The sequence below is a fragment of the Lemur catta genome, chromosome 9, assembly GCF_020740605.2.
Source record: "Lemur catta isolate mLemCat1 chromosome 9, mLemCat1.pri, whole genome shotgun sequence".
In the NCBI taxonomy this organism is placed as follows: Eukaryota; Metazoa; Chordata; class Mammalia; order Primates; family Lemuridae; genus Lemur; species Lemur catta.
The window spans coordinates 70,901,821-70,926,341 of record NC_059136.1 but is presented as its reverse complement, the minus strand read 5'-3'; the positions used below and the strand labels follow the sequence as shown (position 1 = coordinate 70,926,341).

At 35.7% G+C, this 24,521-nt stretch overlaps 1 protein-coding gene across 13 annotated transcripts in view; it reads left to right on the top strand.

Annotated features, from left to right (window-relative positions):
* Window positions 1-4,495: 4,495 nt before the first annotated feature.
* The window catches only part of RALYL (RALY RNA binding protein like), a 644,676-nt gene continuing 624,650 nt past the window's right edge, over window positions 4,496-24,521 (top strand). For 5 of the 13 annotated variants that reach the window (XM_045560939.1, XM_045560944.1, XM_045560934.1 and 2 more), the window contains exon 1: window positions 4,496-5,622. The gene's annotated coding sequence lies outside the window, so the exon portion shown is untranslated. The remainder of the gene's footprint in view (window positions 5,623-24,521) is intronic. The other 8 variants (XM_045560943.1, XM_045560945.1, XM_045560938.1 and 5 more) reach the window with 3 other exon arrangements.

The window sequence follows — 24,521 nt, the reverse complement described above, 5'->3', positions numbered from 1 at the left end:
CCAGTGTTTGCACTTGTCATACATTTCTCAAGTATTGTTTTGGAGATTTCCCAGGCCCCTGATGCTCTTGGTCTTATACTTTCACTTTCTCCCTCCTTCTCTCCTTTGTCTCCTTCCTGTCTTCCTCTCTTCAGTTCATTCCCTCCTCCCTGACCCTCCTCTTCATGTCCCAGACTCATTTATTAGTCTGATGGCCTTGGGCGGAGTCTTTCAGAAATTCATTTTCTGACTATGAGGATTTTATGACATTACATATGTCAAGCACCTAAAACACAATATTCACTAACTGACATATTTTTCCTTTATGTTGTTTCTCAATTGCATTTTGTTTTGTTTTGCATAGACCTCCTTTCTTTTTGTTCCCTTCAAGCTTCTTATGTGCTTATATTTATACATCCTAGAGTATTTTTAACTTAGTATTTTTAACCATTAAAACCTTTTCATATGCCTGACTCCAGGATTGCCACATTTTCAACTCTAAAACTCTAAAGACGTATCGTGAATAAATTCACATCTTCTAAATTTATAAACTGACATATTTTATCTTCTCTTTAGGACGGATGATTTTCAGATCAGCAATCAAAGAATAATTACAAATGGTGCAGAACCCTGAACATGTCATGCTTTTTTTCCTCCCTGTGTCTCAAGTATATCTATCAGGAAAGTCATCAATTCTTTCTTGTGTACACACTCAAGTTGCTTTCACAGGTTACTTTATCATTGAACTGCTCTCAATCTATTTAATTCAAAGTAAACACATTCAAGTAATAATATTAGTAGATGTATTAATTTGTTCTAAATTTACTTTCTTAACAACAGATACATTTTATTAACATGATATAGAAATAAATGAGTGTGCACAAATCATACTAAATTTTGATATACTACATATTTTGTTCTATGTATCTGAATTTTTTGGATTCCACAAAATATGTGAAGTAGAAAATATTAAAAATTAAATTACACAGAATTTTGATAGTTCTTTCTGCCTTATGTGACTCATGTCATATTGTACTTGTAATATTTATTTTCATATTATTTGACTTTTTTTGATAATTTATATACATTATTTGATGTGTTGTGGCATTTAAAGTTCCTCCAAATAAAAATATTGGAAAAAAAACAAGAAACCATCAAAATTTGAAAGCGAAGATTATGAGAATGTATTCATAGGTAGGGATAGGACACATAATTAAGAAAAAAAATTTAAATTAATCAAAAATAAAAATCACTGAATTTTGAAAAAAATCATCAAGCAAAATGAAAGAAAATAATTAAAGGGTACTGGATGTAAAAGTGTGGATTTAAACCATGGAATTGTAACACAATTTCTAACTAGGTATGAATTAATATGCAAAATATGTGTAGTTATAATTCATATAACTTCAATATTTTCTAAAGAAAAACATTGATATTTTTGTAACATGGATTCCAAAATAGATGTTTTTTCCTCAGTCATCATCATTTATTTTTCTTGTCTTACATATAGTATACTTTTCAATTACAAATCTTCCATGGCTTACTTCAGAATGGATATAAAAGGAAGCAGTTTAAAATTGAAACTGTGTTTTCAAAAGTTTCTATAGTTAACTCCAGAGGCTGGGACCAGGATGACATGACCACATCTTTTGTACAAATTTTTTGCTGACAAAACTTCACCTCTGTATTTTTTTTTTCCGTTTTTTCTTCTCTTTTCCTTTTCTTTTCCTTTTTTTTTTTGCGAGAACCAAGATATAAAGCAAGGCACCTCTGCATTTTGAATATTTATTTTCTTCTCCACTTGTTTTAGGGAATAAAAAAAATGAATGTAAATATGTGTACTACAATTGTTATTTGTGGTAATAACTTAGCTGAATTAATTTCCACAAATTTATTTTAGATCTATTGAATTTGAGAAAAGGATGCCTTTGCTAATTGGCATCATAGTACTTGAGAGTATTCAATATCTTTCATGTAGTTATTAAAAATGTTTTATTCTAGATGTAAAACCAAATATAGTTTTGGTCCAATCCTGTCTCTTCTATATGCTAAAACTGGAATCTTATGCAAATTACTTAAAATTTCTGACTTTACTTTCCTAACCTTTAAAATGAGTATAGTATCAATGTCATAGAGCTGTTACAAGAATTAAATGAGTGGCTATGCTTTGTAAGTACCAGTACCCTCAACTTGACTTTGTTTACTGTTGTTCATAATGTGGTGATGCAACCTAAAAAGATGAGAATGGCACACTGGAAATAAATGGTAGCAGAATATTTTGAGTACTGTACTGTAATTATGTAAGTAAATGGGAAAAGTGCAGGGAGGATATTGATGTCTTGCTTTTCTTCAGCAGAATTGCATTTAACATAAAGGGGAGTCATTTTATTGAATAATAAAAGCCTGACAATCACTGTGATTGGCTGACAGCCATTACTGCAGTGTAATTCTAAACAGCTTGTTTTTCAAAGTTCTTCTTGAATAACTCTTTAAAACCCAGACAGTGTCCAGCCTGGTTGAAAGGTTCAAAACTCATTTTTAAAATGAAGATTTTTTACATTTGAATCCACTGTGATATAAGTAATAGAAAAAGATATGTATTAAAATAGCATTTTCGTCCTATATGTTTGGAATGAAATGTATTTTGACAAGGAAAGGAAAATTGGAGAATTTAGCAAACTTAGGTTTCAGTGCTAGATAAAATTAATTCATGAGTCACGGAAGAAAAACATCACTTTTTAAAAGATCTTATTGATGAAAAATGAAGTCCAACGTATTTTACGATGAAAGCACAGTATTTGATTTGTATTAGTCAGCTTAAAATCCTGTGATTTCTGAACAGAATTCAAGACTTCCAAAATTACCAAATCCACTTTGATGTATTCATCTCTCTCAGTCAGTATCTCTAATCAAGAGTCCTCACTGGAAAGTATGTATAATAAGTGGTGTACAGTTGGCAACTCACCAAAATAAATATTTAATACTATTTTAATGGCTATTTGAAATCTCTTTATTTAAATTGCGGATTAAAACTTTATTTGGCCGATGAATCGTAACCAGAATGTTTGAGAAATATATTTGCTATTGAAGCTCTCTGTAACGGATGTGTACTTAATTTTCAGAAGTGTCCAGGTTAGATCATCGCTGATGGACGCATTTTATCTGAAACGTCAACATTGGAAACATCGAGATAAAGATCGGGGCAGGAATCTGTGAACTGCAGAACTGTGTTAATTGTTCATTCTCAAACAGAGAGATGTCGATTAATTACACACAACCCAGATTCAAAGCAGCGCAGGGAAATGGTCCTGATGTGAGTATTGTACAAAAATGAAGAAAAATAGGTGCGTTCCAGGGCCCAGAAAGCTGATTCTTCAACAGGCAGCAATAGGAGAATCCCAACGCATCCAGCGATTGGCTGATGGCATCTTTGTTCAGGCGATAGGCATCCTAAAACAGATGCTGGGTGGAGAAATCCCTCTCTCCCCCGCACCTTCCTCAGGATCCACGGCTCAGCCACCTGGGCTCCCACGGGTGCGCTGCCGCCTCTCCGCTGGCGCACGTCTCCCCCTCTCGACCGCCAAGTGCTTGCTCCCTCCCGGCCAGCACTCACACAATGGACTCACTTGTTTCCCCTGCACCTGTCCTTTGACTTCCAGCCTCAGTCAACAACTTGAGCAAGAGTCAGGCAGGAGTCTCTGCCACGTAGTATGGAGCCTTCCAGACGGGCTTGGAAGCACGCGCGCACACGCAGACAAAACAAACAATGCCTGGTCCACGAAGGAATAAATTAAAGACACCCACGCCCCCACCCACCGCTCTGCAACCCGCAGAAAGAAACCCGGGACGGGGTTCCCTAAATGAGAGCTTTTGTTTTGTCTTTCAAACTGCAAACCTGCCTTCCCTGAAGACGGCGAAAGAGACGCCGTGCGTTCAAATGGCAGTAAAGATTGACGGTGGCTTTGCCGGTGACAACGCCCCCAGCATCGCGCTGAGCCGGGTTCCCAGAGAACCGCGAGGGAGAAACGTAGATCTAGGGGGAGGGCACGGTAGGGGCAAAGGCAGCTTAGGAGGCAGGGGAAGTGGGAAATCAGAAAATTAAAAAAAAAAAAAAATGAGTTAAACAGGGTTTGAATAGTGAAACTTCGAGAGAGAGAGAAGAGGACGGGATCTCTCCCCAGGTGACTACCTTGAGATGAAAAACAGAGGAATGCATAAGGAAGTGGGAAGCCACAACTTTGCGGTGAGCAGCAAGTTGCGCACCTCCTGTCGGGCGTTTGGTCCTCACCCCCTCGGCTGTCCCCGGAACACACACTCCCAGTCGGAGGCGGCGACGGCGGTTGCGGCAGCAGAAACAGCAGCAGTCACCGCGGCGGCGGCGGCAGAGGCAGCGGCAGCTGCGCGCCTCGGGCCCAGCCCCGCTCGGCGCCCCCTCTCGCCGGCGCCCTGCCTGTCTTGCGTGTGCGTGTGCGTGTGCTCAGCCTCAGCGTGAGGGGCACCTGCTCGTCCGGGCTCTCAGCGGAGGCAGCCTCGCGGTGAGCTGCCGCTGCCGCCACTGGTGCCGCCGCCGCCGCCGCCGCCGCCGCCTCGTCGGCCGGAGTTGGGCTCCGCGGGCTTCCCCCCTCGCAGCCTCGGTCCTTCCCCGCCGCCTGCGAGTCAGCCTGGCGCCGAGTCACGTGTCAGTGCCTGAGGCAGAGACTGAGAGAAAAAAACGCGCTTCATTCCTTCTTCCACCGCCATACTGTATTTTATACTAAATCTCATTTTTATTCCAACATTTTACTCCCGCTCGGTGAGTACCTTCTCAGTGGCATTCTTGTCCTATTCTTTTTTTTTTTTGTCCTTTTTTTTTGTTTTTGTTTTTTTTTCTTCTTTTTTTTTCCACTTCTTTGATTATTGTTTATATTTGGGAAAGCTGGAGGAGCATGGTTTTGAGCCTTTTCCTGAATCCAAGTTTTTCTAGCATGCGATCGTTCTGTAGACAAGGCGCTGTGTCTGGGAGTCCGCGGCGACCGTGCCCGCTGGGAGCGTCTCCCAAGTCCAGCAAAATATGCAACTGGTTTTATGGAAAAAGCGATATGAAGTATGGTGCCTATTTTTTTCCTTTGTAAAAATAAAAAAAAGCATGTTTCTAACTCTTTTTTTTTGCATACTCTTTTTTTTTCCGGATAACGTTTTTGTATAGGTGGGATTTTACGGCAGTGTTTACAAGTTTGTGGTCTTGCAATACTGGTGCAAACCACTGAGCAAAGACATTAATTTTATATATTTTTTGTGCCCTTTTTGGAAGCCGGTGAGAACAAATTCGTTTTTTTCCCTCCTGTTTTTGATACCTATTGATAACATGAAACTTTTCTTGCAGCTGGTTACTGGGATCATTTTTAAGCAAAATACTTTTTTCCTCCTTTAAATTAACTATGACTTTTGCACATTTGACTTTTTTAAAAAAAACCGACATAATTTTATGATAGATATCCTGATATCTATATCTATATTATCCCTTCTTCCTCTCCCTCCCCTCCCCGTAAATCAATTTTCAAATGATGGCAGTGGAAGGTTTTTCTGGAAAAAAAAATGAAGTGCGGTTTGGTTTCCTTGTCAACGGAGGATGAAGTGAACAGCTGAGCAGCTCGAAGAGAGCAGGTACTTGGTCCCCTTGGAGGCGTTTCCCGGGTGTGCAATGGCAACACTGGTCCTGGCAGAGAAATGTGTGCGTGTGTGTGTGTTTGCGCGCGCGCGTCTCTGGGCAGCGTCCGGGCCCGCGGTGGGGAAAGGCGCGGGGAACCAGGATAGACCCAAGTCCGTTCCCTGCCTCCGGGTCGTTTTTGGACGTGCGCAAAATACTGCCCCCCCCCCGGGTCTGCTGCGCCCAGGTCGTCTACGCAGCGGGCGGCGTCTACGCCGCGGGCGGCGCCGGCCAGGGACCCGGCGCCCCGCGGGCCCTGTAAGTTTTCCGAGGGCCACTGGCAAAGCAGGAGAGGCGTGGGCCCTGTATGTGGCGCTGGCCGTCGGGCCGGCTGGGGCGGCCCCTCGGAGCACTGGGGAAATGAGGGTAGCAGCGGCAGGGACAGCGTCTTCCAGCGGGGGTCGGCTCCAGGCCACGCGGGCCAGAGCTGGAGACATTTCCAGAGCCTTGAAGATGGCACCAGCCCCCGCACGCTCAACTCCTGCTCCTCCTCTTCACAATGAGTAAACAACGCAGTAGGTCTTTCCCAGCCTGTTTTGCTTTCTGGAAGGGCTTTGCTTTCTTAGCGGTGCTGTCTTAGGATCTTTTCCTTCACGGTTGTGTTGCATTGGTTTTAAGTGCTTGCTGGTGTCGTCTTCCGGGGGGTGGGGAAATAGTTACTTGTGTGATGGTCACTTGGGTTTAATGTTGAGGACGAAACTGTTATTTTGCCTTAATGAGACTATACCCCTAAGGTTCAAAATAGCCTTTTACTTAAGTTTTAAAGCGACAGTGTTGTCCCTCTTTTTAACCACCTGATACTAGTTCAAAGGTTTGCCCCTGAGAACTGGGTACAGGGCAGGAGTGAGGGGTTGGTGACAGTGGTGATGATTTCATGTGTTGGTAGCAGTGAAGTACTCAGTGTTGAATGTATTCCATGATATTTTATAATTGTCCTGTTACATGTTTTCAGCATAATCTAGCACTACTTTCAGAGATGTACCAGTTGGCAATAAAAAGCCTGTTCTGTATTTAATACAGGAACAGAATCGGCCGGAAAATTTGCTGTCCAAATAAATTTCATAAAGTCATACTTTAAATCTTCAGATCCGGAGGGTAACTGTTGTTGAAATTATTTGATTTCGAAGCTTTGATTTTCTTACTTTTTTCCTTAAATAAAAAGTTTAGCCTTAAATTTATCATGCACATATATTTTGAATTCTGTTAAATAAACATAAAGCAAATGAAATAACTTTTTACCTCTCAGGTTAAGGCTTCTTCTAGGTTACCGCAGGAATAACCCAATCTCCAACATACATAGGGGCCCATAACGAAGGAATTAGTAGTATATGCTGGCTTTTTTCAAGCAAACATTTCATTGAGTCTGTAACTTCAGTTTGTGGAATGAAAAGTTTTATGCTTTATTTTTTACCTTTTTTGGTGAAAGATTAAGGAGTGCAAATGGCCATTTATCTGTAGAAGAGTAAAATTTATTGGAATATCTAGAAAGCTTTCTGTATGTTTTATTAACAATGAACTCATGTATCTTAAAGGTCGTTGGACATTGCATTGCATGTGAGATATTTTTGTATTCAAGGTGGCTTTTCTCTGTGAATGAAGTTCCGTTGCATTTATATAAGGAAGACAGTTTGTGTCACTATCTGTGGACACCAAACTTGATATCTTGAAGTGCATAGTTCTAAGATTTGAAGCCAATATTATGTCACTAAGCCTTAAATTTGGATTTTCTTATTTTGTGGATTAAGCTGATTGCTAAGATGCAGTCTTTCATGTAGTTTAAATAGCTAACAAAACATTTTAAAAAGCTATTTACAACATTCTGTGTTTTTTAATCATTTTAATCATAATCTATATACGTAGAAATGTTTTTTTTTAAAAAATACAAGACAGTGTATAATATATTTTTGTAGGTTATATGCATTGTAAGTCATTTAGTTCCTTTAAAAGAGAGAGAGAAAACAGGGAAGAAATAACTTGAGTGATTAAACCTGAATTTTCATTAAGAGAACCAGTTGCTCCCCTAAGGTCAGGATAGTTTGTGTCTTAAGATGGGCAAAGCACTAGTTGTACCGTATGGTATTTCCAAACTAGATAGAAACCAGAATGGGACCAAAAAAGATACGCATAAGATTTTAATGTGGAGACAGAGAGGTAGTTGTGCTTTACATTCTGTAAATAAGGATCAGGCTAAGAACCTTTAGTCAGCTTATGTTTTCATTTATTTAATATTCATTTTTCATTATATGATATACATATATTCAAATTTTTCAAATTTCCTTCTCCATGAATCATACTGAGAATTCTATAACTCTTTAAACTGGCCACCTGTTATATGAGTTTCTTGGTTTCAAATTGTTGAAGATTGTATCCTAGAGTTAGCACCGCCTACTGGTTTCTCATGGAAAAACATACTGTTCTTTGACGAAGCAACACAGTGTGATTTCCAGCAACTTCATCCTTCGTATTTTTTCAACTGCTTACTCAGAGAGAGAAAAGAAGTTTCCATTTTGTAGGGAGATAGGTTTTCTGAGATGAAGGTGAGGGAGTGAGGGGAAGAAGACACATAAATTGGCTATTAGACCATTAATTGACCTCAAATATTTTACTGTCTAAAAAAGATTATGACAAAGAAATCATTACAAACTTAAAACAACCTGTTAAATTTCCTAGAACTTTTCTATGGGATGGTAAAATGTAGGTATTGTTAAAAATCCTGGATTACTGAATGAATTTTGCAGTTTCTGTCTCAATCTTGATATAAAGAAAGAAAATCCTAGTTGAAATTTTGTCTTGAGTTTGTGGTCTGTTCAAAAATATTTAAGTGAATAAATTTGCATCATTAAAGATAAACACAATTTTTTAAAAATTTATCCTTTCACGGTTATAAGCAATCAAGTAGCAACCTGATCAAGTAGCCACACTGTGGTGGTATCATACAGAAGGGGGAAAAGCTCCAAACATACATCTATAAAAACACTTTTTCATATTCTTAACTATAACAAATGTATTACCTTTCAAAAATGATAGCTAGTTTATTTTCTCTAATTCCTATGAAAGGCTCATGGTTGAAAAATCTATTATATTTGTACAAACAAATGATAATTTCAGAATATAAAAATAGTGAAATAGAAAAATTATTTTGTGTCCTGAAAATTTGTTTTCCAAGTTAAACATGTATTAACATTATTTGGGTAACTATTTCTTAAATAAATTTTTTTTAAGAATCCAGCGGTAGGTATATGGAAATGCCAGTAAGAAGTATATGCCTGTTGCATTTTTGAAAGCTTTCCACCCTAGTAAGAGTGTGGTCAGGCTTTGTTTACCATTTACTGATATTATCAGCAACTAATTAAGTAGTGCATCAAATCAAATAAAACTTTACATTTCAAGTCCTCAAAAAAGCTCTGTTATGGAAGTAGAAGAGAAGTGGATATCTAGAATTGTTTACATAATAAGAAGGAATTTGAGGAAAATATTTTAATTACAATTTATTTTCCTAACTGAAAAGCTTTATTTTTAAGTGGTGATTAGTTGTGACTTTAAAAAACAGCCATTTTTTTATGTCTTTTATCACACTGCCAGTAAGAGAACTCTATGTTGTGTTTTGAAAAACTGAGATAATGATGAATTTTATTCTTCAATCTGTGTATGGATCTCCAGAAAGTAAATAAAAACTTATTTTTTAAAAATATTCTCACTGATCAGAAGTTATTGTTCTTATTCTCTTATTATTATCTGCTACTTCCATTGACTTGCACAAATGCTTTTAGAGATCCCATTTTTATAACTCGGTATGATTCTTTGATTTAGTAAGTTTTTCTTCAATAATTGACTGTGGCAACATAAACTTTCACATTATTGACAATGAAAACAGTTTCACTACACCATAATTTTGAGAACAATATTAAATAAAATTTAAGTAATAGGTGATTCCTGAATGTATCAATAGCTAGTTAGTTATACATTTAGCAAGTTTATATAAATATAATTTTGTTATCAGTCTTCCTTTTATTATTAGATTGTGATCTACAGAAGGCGTAGACTTAACATGGCAACTGCCAACTTTTAGGAGTTTTGCTTGTTCTCACAGATTTTAGATTTTTGAGAACATATTGGAGATTTTTTGGTTGTTCCTTTATTTTGTTAGACTTATGTTAAATATGAGACTTACATTATGGAAAAATGACTTTGTGTTTTTCTCATTCTTCCCTACATTTAAAAAGGTTTTTCTTTGTTTTACATTATCTTGCTGTCTTTCTGAGACTGAATCCTGGAAAACAAAAGTGTTGCTTTATATTTTTCCATCCATTCCTAGCCACAGAGATGGCAGTGGGAGAACTTCAGTTAGTGTTTAGGGTAAATATCTTCTGGACTGTCCTTGGAGACTCCTCAGCTGGAGTCAAGACTTCAAGAGTTATTTCTTTGGCCATCCATAAATCTAAATAGAGAGAAAAGTATGGAGTAGAACCTGGGAACCCTGTCCTGGGTTTCTGAAAGATGCAATAGAATGCATCACTAAGTTCCCTCATACTAAAAAAAACCTAGAGATTTTTATGTGTATAAATATATTTGGTACAATTCCATTTAATTTGTCAATTAATATTTTTCCTTAGAATAATGTAATTGAATTTTTTCCTAAATTTACAGTGAAGATTAATTGCATTTATACGTAATCCATGTGTTTAGAGAAAATGTTTATACACATTTTGATAGCCATATGCTAAATAATAACAGGAAGAACATATTTCTGAGTTGTTTTGGAAATCGTTAACAGGTGGAAGTATTTTCTCATTAAATCAAGATGAGAGAGAAAGAAAACTACTAACATTTATTTGATCTGACAGACACTTCCGTTTGTTCTTTCTGTGAGTGGATAGTATTGTCATCATTTTATATGTTGGAGGACAATGAGACTTGGAGAAATACTTAACTTGCTTAAATCTCCGCAGGTGGTAAAAGAACAGATGACAAACAGAAGTCATGTCTCTTCTTTTGCACAGGGATACTTCATTTGTAGAGAGGAATTTTTTGTTTGTTTTTTTTATGTAAAACAATTGCTATAGATTTATTCGGATACATTACTTTAAACGAGTGTAGTTTGGCAAGTTTTCACTAGTGAGTGCTTTTCACTACCTAGCGTTCTGGCCAGGAATAAAAGAAAATTGTACCACTTACTCAGAGACTCTTACTGGTACTGAAATGACCTTTCAGTGACCATATTATCATATATCTCTTCAGAACTAGTGGATTTTCTAAAGAGAGCCCAATGCATGGAAATTTGAGTTATCACTGGTGGTCTATTGCCAGGACAAAATAGATAGTTCTCTGTCTACAGTGGTTTTGCAGAGGCCCTAGAAAAAACATTCAACACTTACTAAGTACAAAATATAATCTCCACTCTTGAAGCTTTTGCAGTGTGATGTGGAAAATTAGATTTTTGCACAAGGAAAACCAAACAGCTAATTCTTTTATAACACAGTAAGTCTATAAATATAGGTGTTTCTTCTGTCTACTAACATCTCACCGACATCTCCACCTCAAAGTTTTACACATACTTGGATGTGACATTTTTCAATCTCATTTTACCTATTTGTTAATAACATAAAACACCTATAACTGCAGGATGTTATTTTAGGATTCTGTGTTTAATTGCTTCTTCAGATATATGCAGAGAGTCTTCCGTTATTAACTACTTTCTTTGGAATTTGGAAAAATGAGTATTTTCAATAAAGAATGGGAAGCATAAACCACAGTGGAGACAGTGGGAATGAACATGATGGAATGGATTTTGAAGACATTTGGTGATAAATCTATAAGTCTATAAAATCAGGAGATTTGGAGGCCAATGTGTTGGGAGTATTAAAAGCTACCTTCAAATTTTCAATCTGGATATCTTGAGAACTAGCCATAAACAACAAAACAAAACAAGAGAAAATAATATCTAGAGGAGACTCTGATTTGGTTGGTGGGAGAATAGTTCAGTTTTTAACATATCACTAATTTGAAGTTCTGATGTTTACTTCAGGAAGAAATGATCAATGTGCAATTTGAAATTCATGTCTAGAGCTGGAAAACACACTTAAGGTTAGGAGGAGATGCTACCAAATCATCTATGTTAGTATTCTAGGTGGGAATAAGTCACCCCACGGAAGAAATTTGTGAAATGCCTGTATTTTTCTGTGTGGGTGTAAAAAGTGCTGGTAAAAGGCACAAAAATAAAAAGAGTTAGGACCATAGCCACTGAAGCTCAGAAAAGTATCTGGTTGTGTGTAAACAAAGAAGTGTTATACAGTTAATGCTGCACAGGCTCAAGAAAAGGTGAGGCCTGAGGAAAAGGTCTTTGAATCTGTGTTTAAAAATCTACTAATTTTAAGAAGAAACTAAATGAATGAGACAGATTTGAGTAAATGAAAAAGCGATCCATGATTCTGGATATGATGTGGCAGCATCATGAAGAGGGCTGTTGCCCCCAAGATTATATATGTTGTGTGTGTGTGTGTGTGTGTGTGTGTGTGTGTGTGTGTGTAACATGATCTCAATAGGAAGACCAGTAAGAAGTTATTGGAACTAGTTAAGCTGATTTTAAATTACATATAGAAGTATAAAAAAACAAGAATAGCAAGGAATATTCTGAGAAAGAAAAGCAAAGAGAGGGCTAACATATCAGTTATTAACATACACTGTAAAGCTTTTAAAAATTAATATCTTCACTATCTCTGTCTACTGCAAAGACTTCAAAGCAATGTCTCTCCAGAAGCAATAAGCACAGCTAGTACACAAATCCAGGCTTCTAAATATCATCCGCCACTAAAGAGGACCAGAGCTCCAGGCAATTGGTTGATTTTAGGTATGGGCAGAAAAACTAGGAGATGAGCGTGGGATATCTCATTGTGCCAGAAAGTAAAGGAATGCTCAAAGACAAAGTTGTATCAACGTAAGCAGAAAACAGCTTGAAGGGTCTTCCAGTTGCCCAATTTGAAGCAATTTGAACATCAACAGTGACTCTAACAGATTGTAAAACATTGAATACAGTAAAATCCACGAGTCCATAGTGATACCTTAAATAATTAAAAAAAATTGATGGTAATTAAATTGAAAGAATTAATTGGTTAGCCTGCTTTTGTTAGTTGAAGGACAGCTCTTTACAAAATAATGTGAGTTAAATGTAATAAATCCTAGAATTAGAAAATTACTGTTTGTAACTCCCAGTGAAATACGTGATTCAGGCAAGGTTGATCAATCAGCAATAAAAATCATCATTTAGAAGTATTTTGGGGGATAACATATTGTCATGGCACTCAAACATTACTTCTGCATTGTTTGTGGCAGTCATCTGGTTAAGTAACTGAATGATCCAACCCAGCATCACTGATAGACAACCTGACGCCATGAGCCTTCTAATGTGATGCCATATTAGGTCTATAGCACCATTTGCGAAATATTTTTGTTGCTAGAATGTTTAACCTGAATCTACTAATAAAACCTGGTTATACTTAACTTCCAGTTTGTGGAAAAATGCAGGGAAATAACAAATTAAGCTAAACCGTAAGAAGATAATCAGGAAAATTCATAAAGTGAGATATTCTGCATTGAAAATATCATGCCTATGGCCTAGTCTCTTCAAAAGTCAGTGCAACTGTGGAGGGAACTTGTATAGAATAAAAGGGACTAAAGATAACCAAATGCAGTGTTTGAATCTTGGTTTTATTCTACTTTTTATTCTTTTTTTTTTTGGCAGAGTCTCACTCTGTTGTCTGGGCTAGAGTGCAGTGGTGTTATCATAGCTCACTGCAGCCTCAAACACCTGGGTTCAAGCCATCCTCCTATCTCAGCCTCCTGAGTAGCTGGGACTATAGGCTCATGCTACCTTGCTATTTTTTTTTATTATTTTTATTATTTTTTTATTTTTTGTAGAAGCAGGGTCTCACTATGTTTCCCAGGTCTTGAACTCTTGGCCTCAAGTGATCCTTCTGCCTCGGCCTACCAAAATGCTAGGATTACACATGTGAGCCACTACTCTTGGACTTACTCTACTTTTTAAAAAAGCAGGCTATAAAGATCAAGTTTTGGAAGAATTGGGAACATTTGCATATGCGCTAGAAAATAAACGGTATTAGGAGATAAATGCTGAATTATTTATGGATAAATGCTATGCTGTCTGCAACTTAATTTCTTAAGAGTCATTGAGTATGTGTGTGTGTGTGTCTGTGTGTGTGTATAAAGCAAATCATCATTTGCCAACCAATTTTAAATTCAGAGAGTGCTTATGCTGGCTTCATTGTATTATTCTTTCAAATATTCTGCATATTTGAATTTTTCCAGTAAATAAAGTTGAAAAATTTATTAGTTGTCATGGAGAAAAAATATGTATATTAGGGTTAAATAGAAGCAGAACTCTGCCCATGTTTAAAGTCATGGAGGGTCGTAAAATATGGAGACAGGAAGTAAATAAAGTTTAATGTTAAATTGTGGGAACAGACTACTGCTCAAGGGAGTATATTATCAAAGGAAGGATATATTTTTACAGCTAGAATAAGGAGAATCTGAATGTGTGTTTTAGATTTTTCATGATAGAATCCCCTAGGAAGGACAGTTGGAAGTATAATGGGAGGGAAGATAATTTTCAAGAGTTAAGTTCCAAAATGTTGTGAAAAAGTTGATGTGATCAATGGTAACACGAGAAGAGGCTGGTCATGTCTTAATGAATTAGTTGATTAGTTAACTAAATATTCATTATTTATTTAACATTTTTTTGAGCATTTTCTCTATCAGTACTGTGCTGGAAGGTGAGGATTCAGTGATAAACAAAACTGATAAAAACCCTGACTACAAGGAGTTTGCCATCTAAGGATGACTTTAGCCTTCTCAAGTAAGTGTAACTGAAGTCATAGGTGGAGACATACTAGTATGAGGATTGGAGCTTTGGGAATGTAGCAGGGAATAAGCATGAGGTATATTAAAAGATTCTAGAGCTGTAATGAGGAACTTGGCAAAATTAACATTTGTTGTCACATTAGTCAACACAATTGCATCAGTTTCTCTAGCAACACTTAGCTTGTAATCTGAATGAGTCAAGGAAAGAACTGAGGTTTACTTGGTTAGGAGATTAATAAGGCATACATGTTGTGAAACAAAGAGGTGAGCTTTCTAGAAGTAGTGAGTATGTTGAATGAAAAGGCACAAATAAATCTAGGCTGGGATGGGGGGCAAGAGCAACTTCATGAGTTGAATACAATACAAACTGGTAAGATTTGAGAGCCTGAAGGTCAGCATGAAAACTAAATAGCAGGCTCACAATTTTTAACAGAATGAGAAAGGTGCAAGGATGGATAGTTTTGGTCAGAGAAGAATGTTATATTTCCAGACTTTGAAAGTGGAGCATACTCAAATGATGAATCAGTTTTAGAGTATGGTAAGGTATGTGGCTAAGTAAGGAAGATGCTGCTGATGTTGAGAAGTTAAAGTATTGTGAGGCGAGTCTGAGTGTTAAAGGTGTAATTTAGAAAAGGAGATTTTAAAAATCTGTAATTGGATGACAGAGGAAAACCTAGAAAGGAAAACAATATATGCTTTAAAAGTATCAAGACATTTCTGGAGGTTTACAATTAACTAATACCAAAAAGAATTTTTTTAATTTAAATTTGTGACTTCTGGACTTTAATCCTTTGTTTGGACTATTATGAAATGAGCTATAGGTATATAATATGTGTATTTATCTTTCTTGAATTTGAGGAGAATTTTCAGGTAGTGCAGAAATAAATTTTGCAGTGGATGCAGTAATGCAACCCTTTGTAAGGAATTTACAGATCAGAGCCAAGGAAGCCAATACAGGATACTTCGATTAGATACTTTCCAAATGTAACAGTAAATGATTCAGACTAAGAAGGCAGCTATAGAGCAGCAGTCCCCAACCTTTTTGGCACCAGGGACTGGTTTCATGGAAGACAATTTTTCCACAGACAAGGGCAGGGGGGATGGTTTAGGGATGATTCATGTGCATTACATTTATTGTGCAGCCAAATCTCTCTGATAATGATAATCTGTATTTGCAGCTGCTCCCCAGTGCTAGCATCACCACCTCAGCTCCATCTCAGATCATCAGGCATTAAATTTTCATAAGAAGCATGCAACCCAGATCCCTCCCATGTGCAGTTTAAGGTAGGGTTCGCGCTCCTATGAGAGTCTGATGCCCTTGCTGATCTGACAGGAGGCCTAGCTCAGGCAGTGATGTGAGCAATAGGGAGCCACTGTGTATACAGATGAAGCTTCGCTCACTAGCTTCCTGCTGTGCAGCCAGGTTCCCAGTAGGCCATGTACCACTGCCAGTCCGTGAGGAGAGGGTTGAGGACCGTGGCTATAGAGTATTTGTTAATACATTTTGTACTTTAGTTAAAACTTTTTATTTTATTTTTTTAAATCAGAAGTCCAGATAGCAGGTAGATTGACAGTAGATCTGGCTATTGTGAGTTCTGTTCCTGTGGTCTCATTCCACTTAAGAATCAGCCCTTCTGGCCGGGCGCGGTGGCTCACGCCTGTAATCCTAGCTCTGGGAGGCCGAGGCGGGTGGATCGCTCGAGGTCAGGAGTTCGAGACCAGCCTGAGCAAGAGTGAGACCCCGTCTCTACTAAAAATAGAAAGAAATTATCTGGCCAACTAAAAATATATATACAAAAAAATTAGCCGGGCATGGTGGCTCATGCCTGTAGTCCCAGCTACTCGGGAGGCTGAGGCAGTAGGATCGCTTAAGCCCAGGAGTCTGAGGTTGCTGTGAGCTAGGCTGATGCCACGGCACTCACTCTAGCCCGGGCAACAAAGTGAGACTCTGTCTCAAAAAAAAAAAAAAAAAAAAAAAAGAATCAGCCCTTCTGGACCAGGCTGACTGACAAGTGCTTGGTCAGATTGTGCTTCATCTTTGTAACACGCCATAAGAGTATATTGTTATGCTAGGTTGTAATATCTAGGAGAAAATTAAGGATCAGACAGCTGACTCATTAAATGTATCATTGCTATTAAATAGTAAAGATGTGAACCCAGGACTTTTTGGCTCCACAACTTGAATGTGGACCATTGTTCCTTGTTTAAAAGATGGAGAAAAAGAAATACTTTGATTTTTACATCAATAGGTCAGTGACATTTGTCCAATATCAAACACACTCACATAATTAAAGCCCTCACAGTAGCTCTCTCTATATAGAAGATTGCTAATTTAGAACTGTGCTGCAATAGGTTCTGATTCTAGTCCCTCTTCTCATAGTCTTCCATAATTTTTCCTCTGTGGGGATAATGGGTGTCATTTTGAACGTTTGTTTGTTTATTCAGCCAGTATTTGCCAGAAAGCTATTATAGCTAGGTCAATGTTAGGAGAATAAAGCAAAGTTTAAACACAAAACAAAAGACACTGAACCTACCCTCATGAACTGACAATCTGCTTGGGGAAGGAAATGGTGCATGTGAATGCATAAAGTTATGAGAATTAAGAAAAGTACAGGTGATTATTTATAGTTCTTTACATTATTAAGGCATTTGAACAATTTGAAATGCAGTGCCTTTCTCTCCTCTTCACTGACTCGGTAAGTTCCTCAAGTTGGGAGATTTGATAGCACTTTCTTTACGTTATATTCCAAAGTCAAGAATAAGTGAGATCACACAGAGGAGATGTGTATGTAGAAGGAAAAGTAAAGGAGACCAAGCAAGAGGAATAAAAGCAACAAAAAAATTTAGTGAAAGCAATCTGGAAAGAAAATTGAGAGATGAAAAGAACTCGTAAAATTTTGAGGAAAATAAGAGAATGTCAGAGTAAAGAGATACAATTAGTATGAGTTTTCAACTTTGCATTTATACTCATTTAATGCTTTGATAAATAGTCTGTTGTTTGAGAAAATTAATTTTGTTCTGGAATATATTGAGATTGCTTCAAAATTTCAAATAAAAATGTCTTATTAGAAACTCTGAAGTGTTATAAAAATATAAAATGAGTTCAGAAATATCTATGCATTTAGATTTAAATTAGATTAGTGAACCAATAGTATAAAAATATTTTCTCTTTTATTTCTGAACCCATTCCATTCCATTTGCAATCTTTTTATTTCAGAATTGCTAGGTCTTCCCTATTCTAGTCCTCCCTCCTGACATTGGTACAACTCAAGGGGGGAAAGAAAAAGGACAAGGGAAGCTTGGAAGAGGACGGAGGGAAACAGACCAATAGAGGGGCAGAGGTCAGCAATAGCCGTGGCAAAATACTCTCTAGATCAGCACTGTCAAATAGAAATATTATGCAAGTCATGAAAGTAGGCCACATGGTAATGTTAAATTTTCTGGAAGACACAATGAATAAGGAAAACAACTGAAATTAATTATCATAATATATTTTATGTAATCCAGTATATCAAAAACTATTTCAATATGTAATCAATATAAAATTACTTTAAAATATGCTTATTTTGTACTACTTCTTTGAAATCTATTTACCATTATATACTTATAGCACAGAACTAGCGTGTTTCAAGTGTTCATGTGCTAGTGACTATCACAAGGACAGTGCAGATCTAGAAGGTTCAGAGAAGCCTCAGGGCTATGTCATGTTTCTAAACTCTTTTTGGCATCTTGTTCTTTATCAGAGATTAGCCAAGATAGATTTTTAAAATACTCTCTGATTGTTTCAATTTTACCTTTCACTTTTTATTAAGAACCTAAATTGAAATCCTTTGAAGTTCATTTTTTTTGTCAAAAAGTGGTCCTAAAATATGGCCAGTTGACTAAGAAATATTAAATTTATCTTGATGCTTATTGTTCCTTAGGAGCAGGATAGCCACTTTTACTGAATTAGCTTTTCTAGTCTACTCATTTGTTATTTGGTCCTGTAGGTGAAGAAATAATGCAATGGTCAGAAATGGATAACATTTTCATAGACTAGGCTTCTATATTAGGGATATTTGTTTGGCGCCTAATTTTTGGTGAGAACTATCCATGGTCCTGCAGAGTCAATACACTATTTTAATAACAGAATGATATACTTGATATGTAAATTTGTTTGTAAACTTAGTCATTGACTAACAACTTAGTTTCAGAAACTATTTGAAAATTAAATAGCAAATTCTGTATATAATAATTTATTTTCTGCATGTTTGAAGTCCATAAATGTAGAAAATAAAGGGCATTGCATAATATGAAACTCTCCAAGCTGCTCAGCCTCAGTTTTCTCCTCATAGCCTTCTATTCCAATCAGACTAGTTTCTTCTGAGTCTCACTCACACACAGTTTCCAAAGTGACATTAAAGTCACCTTTACTCCTTGTTAGGTCCTACCTCTTGTACACAGAAGTTAGTCCCACAGCACTTTTAACATTCCACGTTTCATATCCTACTAGGTTGTAGCTTCATTACAATAAGTTTATCTTAATGATGTTTTCTAGTGCCTACACTGTCTGACACAAAGGGAGCACTCAACACATCTTTTTGAATGAATTAGTGAATTAATCCCTCAATAGTGGCTTACTGCGCTTCGACTTTTCTAGATATTTTTGATATTTCTCTAAACTCTTTCATAGCATGTAGGTGGCAACTGAATTCAACAAGATTTTTAAAGATCTCTCACCACCATTTGTAACAGTTATCTCTAAAGATGTAAAAAGGAAGACATAATTTCTGCAGCAGGAAGGCAGACAGACATAAGTGCTAAGAGAGTATGTGTACTTTACTTCAGTGATAATTTGTCTTAACAGAGTTACCTTACTTTTGTAGAAGGCTTTATAATTCAAAAAATACATTCATACACATTTTAATTTTATTCCCACTGCTTCATTTTTGAATGTTGAAATTTAATCTCAGAGGTAAGGTGACTTACTCAGTCTGCTCACCTAGTAAATGTCATAAAAATAACTCTACTTATTTCTGCCAATTGCATTGGAAGATAACAGTCTACTCTGTGGGTTCTTTAGATTTTAATTTTAGTCATTTATTTGGAATAGTTTGAAAATCCTAATGCTTATAATTTCTGGGTGCTGCTTATATGTATGATAAAAATTCAAGATATTAAATATTATTAGGATTCAACTTGAAACAAAGTAGTTTTCTACTTTTACTCACTCAAGCTTCTATAACACTGTTATTGTAGGATAGCATGAGATTTTAATGGCTCTCATGAACAGTTAAACTGTTACCATTTATAGATGTTTAATTATATTCATAAGAATTTTCACAATATAATGCCCTAAACAAAATAAATATATTGGATGCTGAGAGTGATACAGGATACCAGTAATGACCTCTATAGACTCCAGATTCTAAACTTTGTATTAATATTTATTAAATAAACCATATTTCAGGCATTGGTTGACTTTATAAGAAAGTTTTCCAGGTGCAAATAAAAAAATAATTCTACATAGAAGTTACTACTTTGGCCGGGTGTGGTGGCTCATGCCTGTAATCCTAGCACTCTGGGAGGCTGAGGCAGGAGGATCATTTGAGCTGAGGAGTTCAAGACCAGCCTGAGCAAGAGCAAGACCCCATCTCTACTAAAAAAAAAAAAAAAAAAAAAAAGGAAGAAAGAAATTAGCTGGACAACTAAAAATATATAGAAAAAATTAGCCAGGCATGGTGACACATGTCTGTAGTGCCAGCTACTCAGGAGGCTGAGGCAGTAAGATTACTTGAACCCAGGAGTTTGAGGTTGCTGTGAGCTAGGCTGACGCCACAGCACTCTAGCCTGGGCAACAGAGTGAGACTCTGTCTCAAAAAAAAAAGTTACTACTTTTATCTGATTTAGGAACTTCTATATAAACTTCCATTAATAGAAAGGGTTCTAAGATTAAATAAGTTTGAAAATCACTTCCTTCATGTGGTTTTAGCTAAGACTTTTAACTATTTGAAAATAGAAGAGTATCTTAAAATACTTTTAATGGTTAAATAAACCACAACCATTTTTACATTTGTCACTTGAAAAATGTAGAATTACTTTTCTATTTAAGTGAATTAAGGGTTGAACAAAATAGAATTAATATTTTATTTAAAAGATGATCTTGGTGATATATTTTGACAGTTTCTTGGGCTATTTTGTGAACAGTTTATAAGTAAAATTAAAAGGCTTGAAAATTCATTCTTAGTTTTAGTGAAGGGAATGTGATAACAATTCAGTTTTTAAGGTTGAACAATCACTGGTTTATGGCATTTACTCATTTGCCAGTTCCCAAACTGTAAGTATGTTGTTTAATTTATGAAATATATTATTTTCATATTATTTCATGAATCAGTTCATTTATCCAATAAGTATTCCTTAAAAACGCACTTCTTCACCATTCTGTATGTAGGAGACATCACGTAAAGTATGAAGATGGAGCTTAGAGTGCAGAAGGGGCTGGTGGTGACACATTTCATAAGAAGTGAAAATAAAGTTCACAGTTAAAATGGTCTGTTACTTTCTATTAAATCACAGAATTAATTTTCCTATGTAATTTCAACTGCAAAATGTAACCCATCATGAAGTGAATAAAATCAAATCAGCTTTCCAAGACTATGTAGAATAACATTAATTGAAAGAAATACCTCAAATTTATAGAATATTAAATAATTTGTGTAGTCTTTGAGGTTAAAGTGATTTAGTATCTTTGATTAAAATTTGTGAATCACCAATAATTTGATGGAGAAATGTAAGCATCGAATTTTGATCTATTATTATTATTTATCATTATCTGGTGTTTCAAAGCTAAGCATATGTCAGTATTCTCTGTACAGATCTTTCAAGTGTGTCTGTGTGTGGGAGGGAATATGCCCTTGTGAGTGTGAGCGTGAGAGTGTATGTCAGGGAAATCACTGGCTTATGAACAGCTTTAGGAAATGGTTCTAGGTATTTAGTTGCCATATGGCATCAAATTAGAGGAGTAGTTCTCATTGTTTTTTGCATATTTATTTGATACTATGTCTCTTTGTCCCTAAAAGATGCATGAGACATATTAAATGTAAGTACATTTTGTTATGAGATAGATTTTCTATTTTTGACACACACAAAAGGGGTTGAGATTTTAAAATTTATGCAGTATTACATTATAATTATGTACTTTGCCATGCTCCATTCTGAATATTTCAGTTGGCTCTTTTTTCTCTTTATTGCTATTTTAAATAATGTGTATTCTCTTAACATCTTTTTGTACTTATCTTGTTCTGGTATCGTAGCATCTTATATGCTTTTAGTTTATATGAATTCATACACTTCAGTTATATTTATTGGTAAAACCACAAGCCTTTCACTTGAAGTTTAACCAAAGAATTTGTCTCTTATACAACATTGGTAGAAAAACTGGCTGGGTTGGACTTACTGAGAGATGATATAAAACATATAAAATCATATATAAGTATTGTGTGATTGAAGATATTTTCAGAAGCATTTTTTACACACTTTCATGATGACTTTAGAACATAACCATGAGGAATTATGGTATGTGATTGCATTTTGTAGAATATTTTGTTTATGCTATAGGTGTGACATTTTGGGCATTTAATGTAAAAACTTGCCAAATATCTTTTTTAAGTTTAAAATATTATAATTATTTCTTAATATTTTCACCACATATATATGTATTAGCTTTTGGGTACAAATAATAGCTTTTTTAATAATATTCATAGGTGAAAATTGCTTGAAAAATATAACATAAAAACAGTATTATATGGGAACATAGTAGAGATATCAGTACCTTGTGTAGTCATCAATTATTTCCAGCCACACAACAAAAGAATAGTAGTTAATTAGAAAAAGAACAAATGGAAATAAGAAGTACACTTAGAACATTTACCATTTATCCTCTAGGTGAGTTGCCTTTCTTACCTACCATATGGAGAGTGCCTGGTGCTATGAAGCTTTTCTATAGAAAAGCAGCTGTACATGCAGATCCTCCTTCTGAGTCCTGCAGAGTTGCCAGGATGACTAGAGTTTGCTAAGAAGAATCATTTGGTGTCCTATTTTTTGTTTTATTCTTTTTTTTTTGTTTTGTTTTGTCAGTTGGATGAATAACTATAGAATTCTGGAAAGTACAGGAAGAAAATGATAAATTTTCCTAGTAGATTATTCTAAACTAATCTTAATGGAATTTTTCGAGTGCTTTTCTTTCAAATGTTAAGTGGGGTTTTCTCCCATCACATTGTTCCTGGTAACAGTAACAAATGGTACTAACTCAAAAACATGGTCTGTGGCTTGTGTGTTGCTGTTTTGAAACAAGAAATTGAGACTTCCACAATTTTACCGAATAATTTTGTATCTCATTGTATGTCTTTGTATTTTCTCCTTCATTTTTCTAGTAATTTATTTTATTATATTCTATTAAATATGGGTTTGTGATTGGTTAGAGATGGAAAAAAATGGTCACTTCAACACAGACTGCTTGAGAAGCACAGGTACAAAACAAGCACATTGTACTTATGCAGCTTTAGTCTTTTCTAGATTATATGTTTCTTAAAACTAGGGATTTTCTAATTCAGTCATTTACTAATTCACTTATTCATTCATTCATTCACAAATGCTAGTGACACCATGTTAGTCACAGGATGAATAAAACATTGTCCCATTCTCAGTGGGCTCCAAATCTCTGGGAAAACTCTGTGAAAGTAGTTGCTTTAGTGCTCTTGGATTTTTGCATAAACATTCTTAGAATTTAATTGTATTTATTTAAGTAAATATATACGTGTGTATATAACATATATGTATACAGAGTGTGTATGTGTGGGAAACACTTAACGTTTTTTGTTTTCTATACCTCTGGCATTGCATGTGAATTGCCTAAATTTCAAAAGTAATCATCACAGACAAATAATATTGAATTACTCTTATAATTTAATAACCTTGAATAAGAACGTAGAAATACCATGTAGAGCCTGATATTTTAAGTGGTTTACCCAAAAGATCTGCGCATATATCAGAATCCTCTTTTAACCGGTAGAACTCCATCCAGGTCAAAGAAAAAATGAGAGGAAGAGCACAAAAAATTATACTTTTTTCCCCTTTGGATTAAAATATCTGGAGAATATTGATAAATTAGAATCTATAAATAATATTCTGTAATCCTCTTAAAATCTAAAAATGGAGGAGCAAGATATTTTTTCTTCTTTACAGAGATTATACATATTTTGACTCAAATCTGTTTCATGTTGAATGTATACAAACTTGCATTATAACTGTGCATGTCATTACTGCCTACAGGTTCTGCCAGTATTTTGCATATTCCTGATCAACATCAGTTTTACCTAAATCAAGTCACTCTTCTTTATATTTGTCTATTTGTTTTGTTTGTTTTTACAAAAATGTTGTCTCATCATAGTATATTCCTCAAAATACCATTGTAATACTATGCTCCTTTCTAATATTTGGCAAATTCCTTAATGTATCTTTTTTGTGCATGCCATATGTTCAACTGCTGTCTCCAATTTCTTCATAAAGCTTATGTGGATATTTATATAATCATTTCTAAAAGTAATTTACTCTGAAGACATAATTTCAGTAGGCAAAGAGAGAGTTCAGCATTTCTAAATTAATTAATATGTGTTATTTGAATTCTTAATAGAGGCTAGACATACAAAGAGTGCTTAAATTTTTTTCTCACAATAGTCCTTGGAGGTTGATTATTTTTATTCCTATTTTATAGATGATAAGAAGCCCAGAGGGCTTAAGGTTCTTGCCCAAGATGATAGGACTAGTAAATAGCAGAGCTAAAACTGAAGTCCAGGTCAGTCTGATTCTGAAAGCCTGTTAACTCTGACCCACTGGGTTACTCTCATCTCGTTTCTTATGCTAGAATAACTAGAATTTGATTATTTACTAACATGACCCTTTCATTTTATCTGTGTTGTTCTTTTTTCTGCCTAATAAAACACAT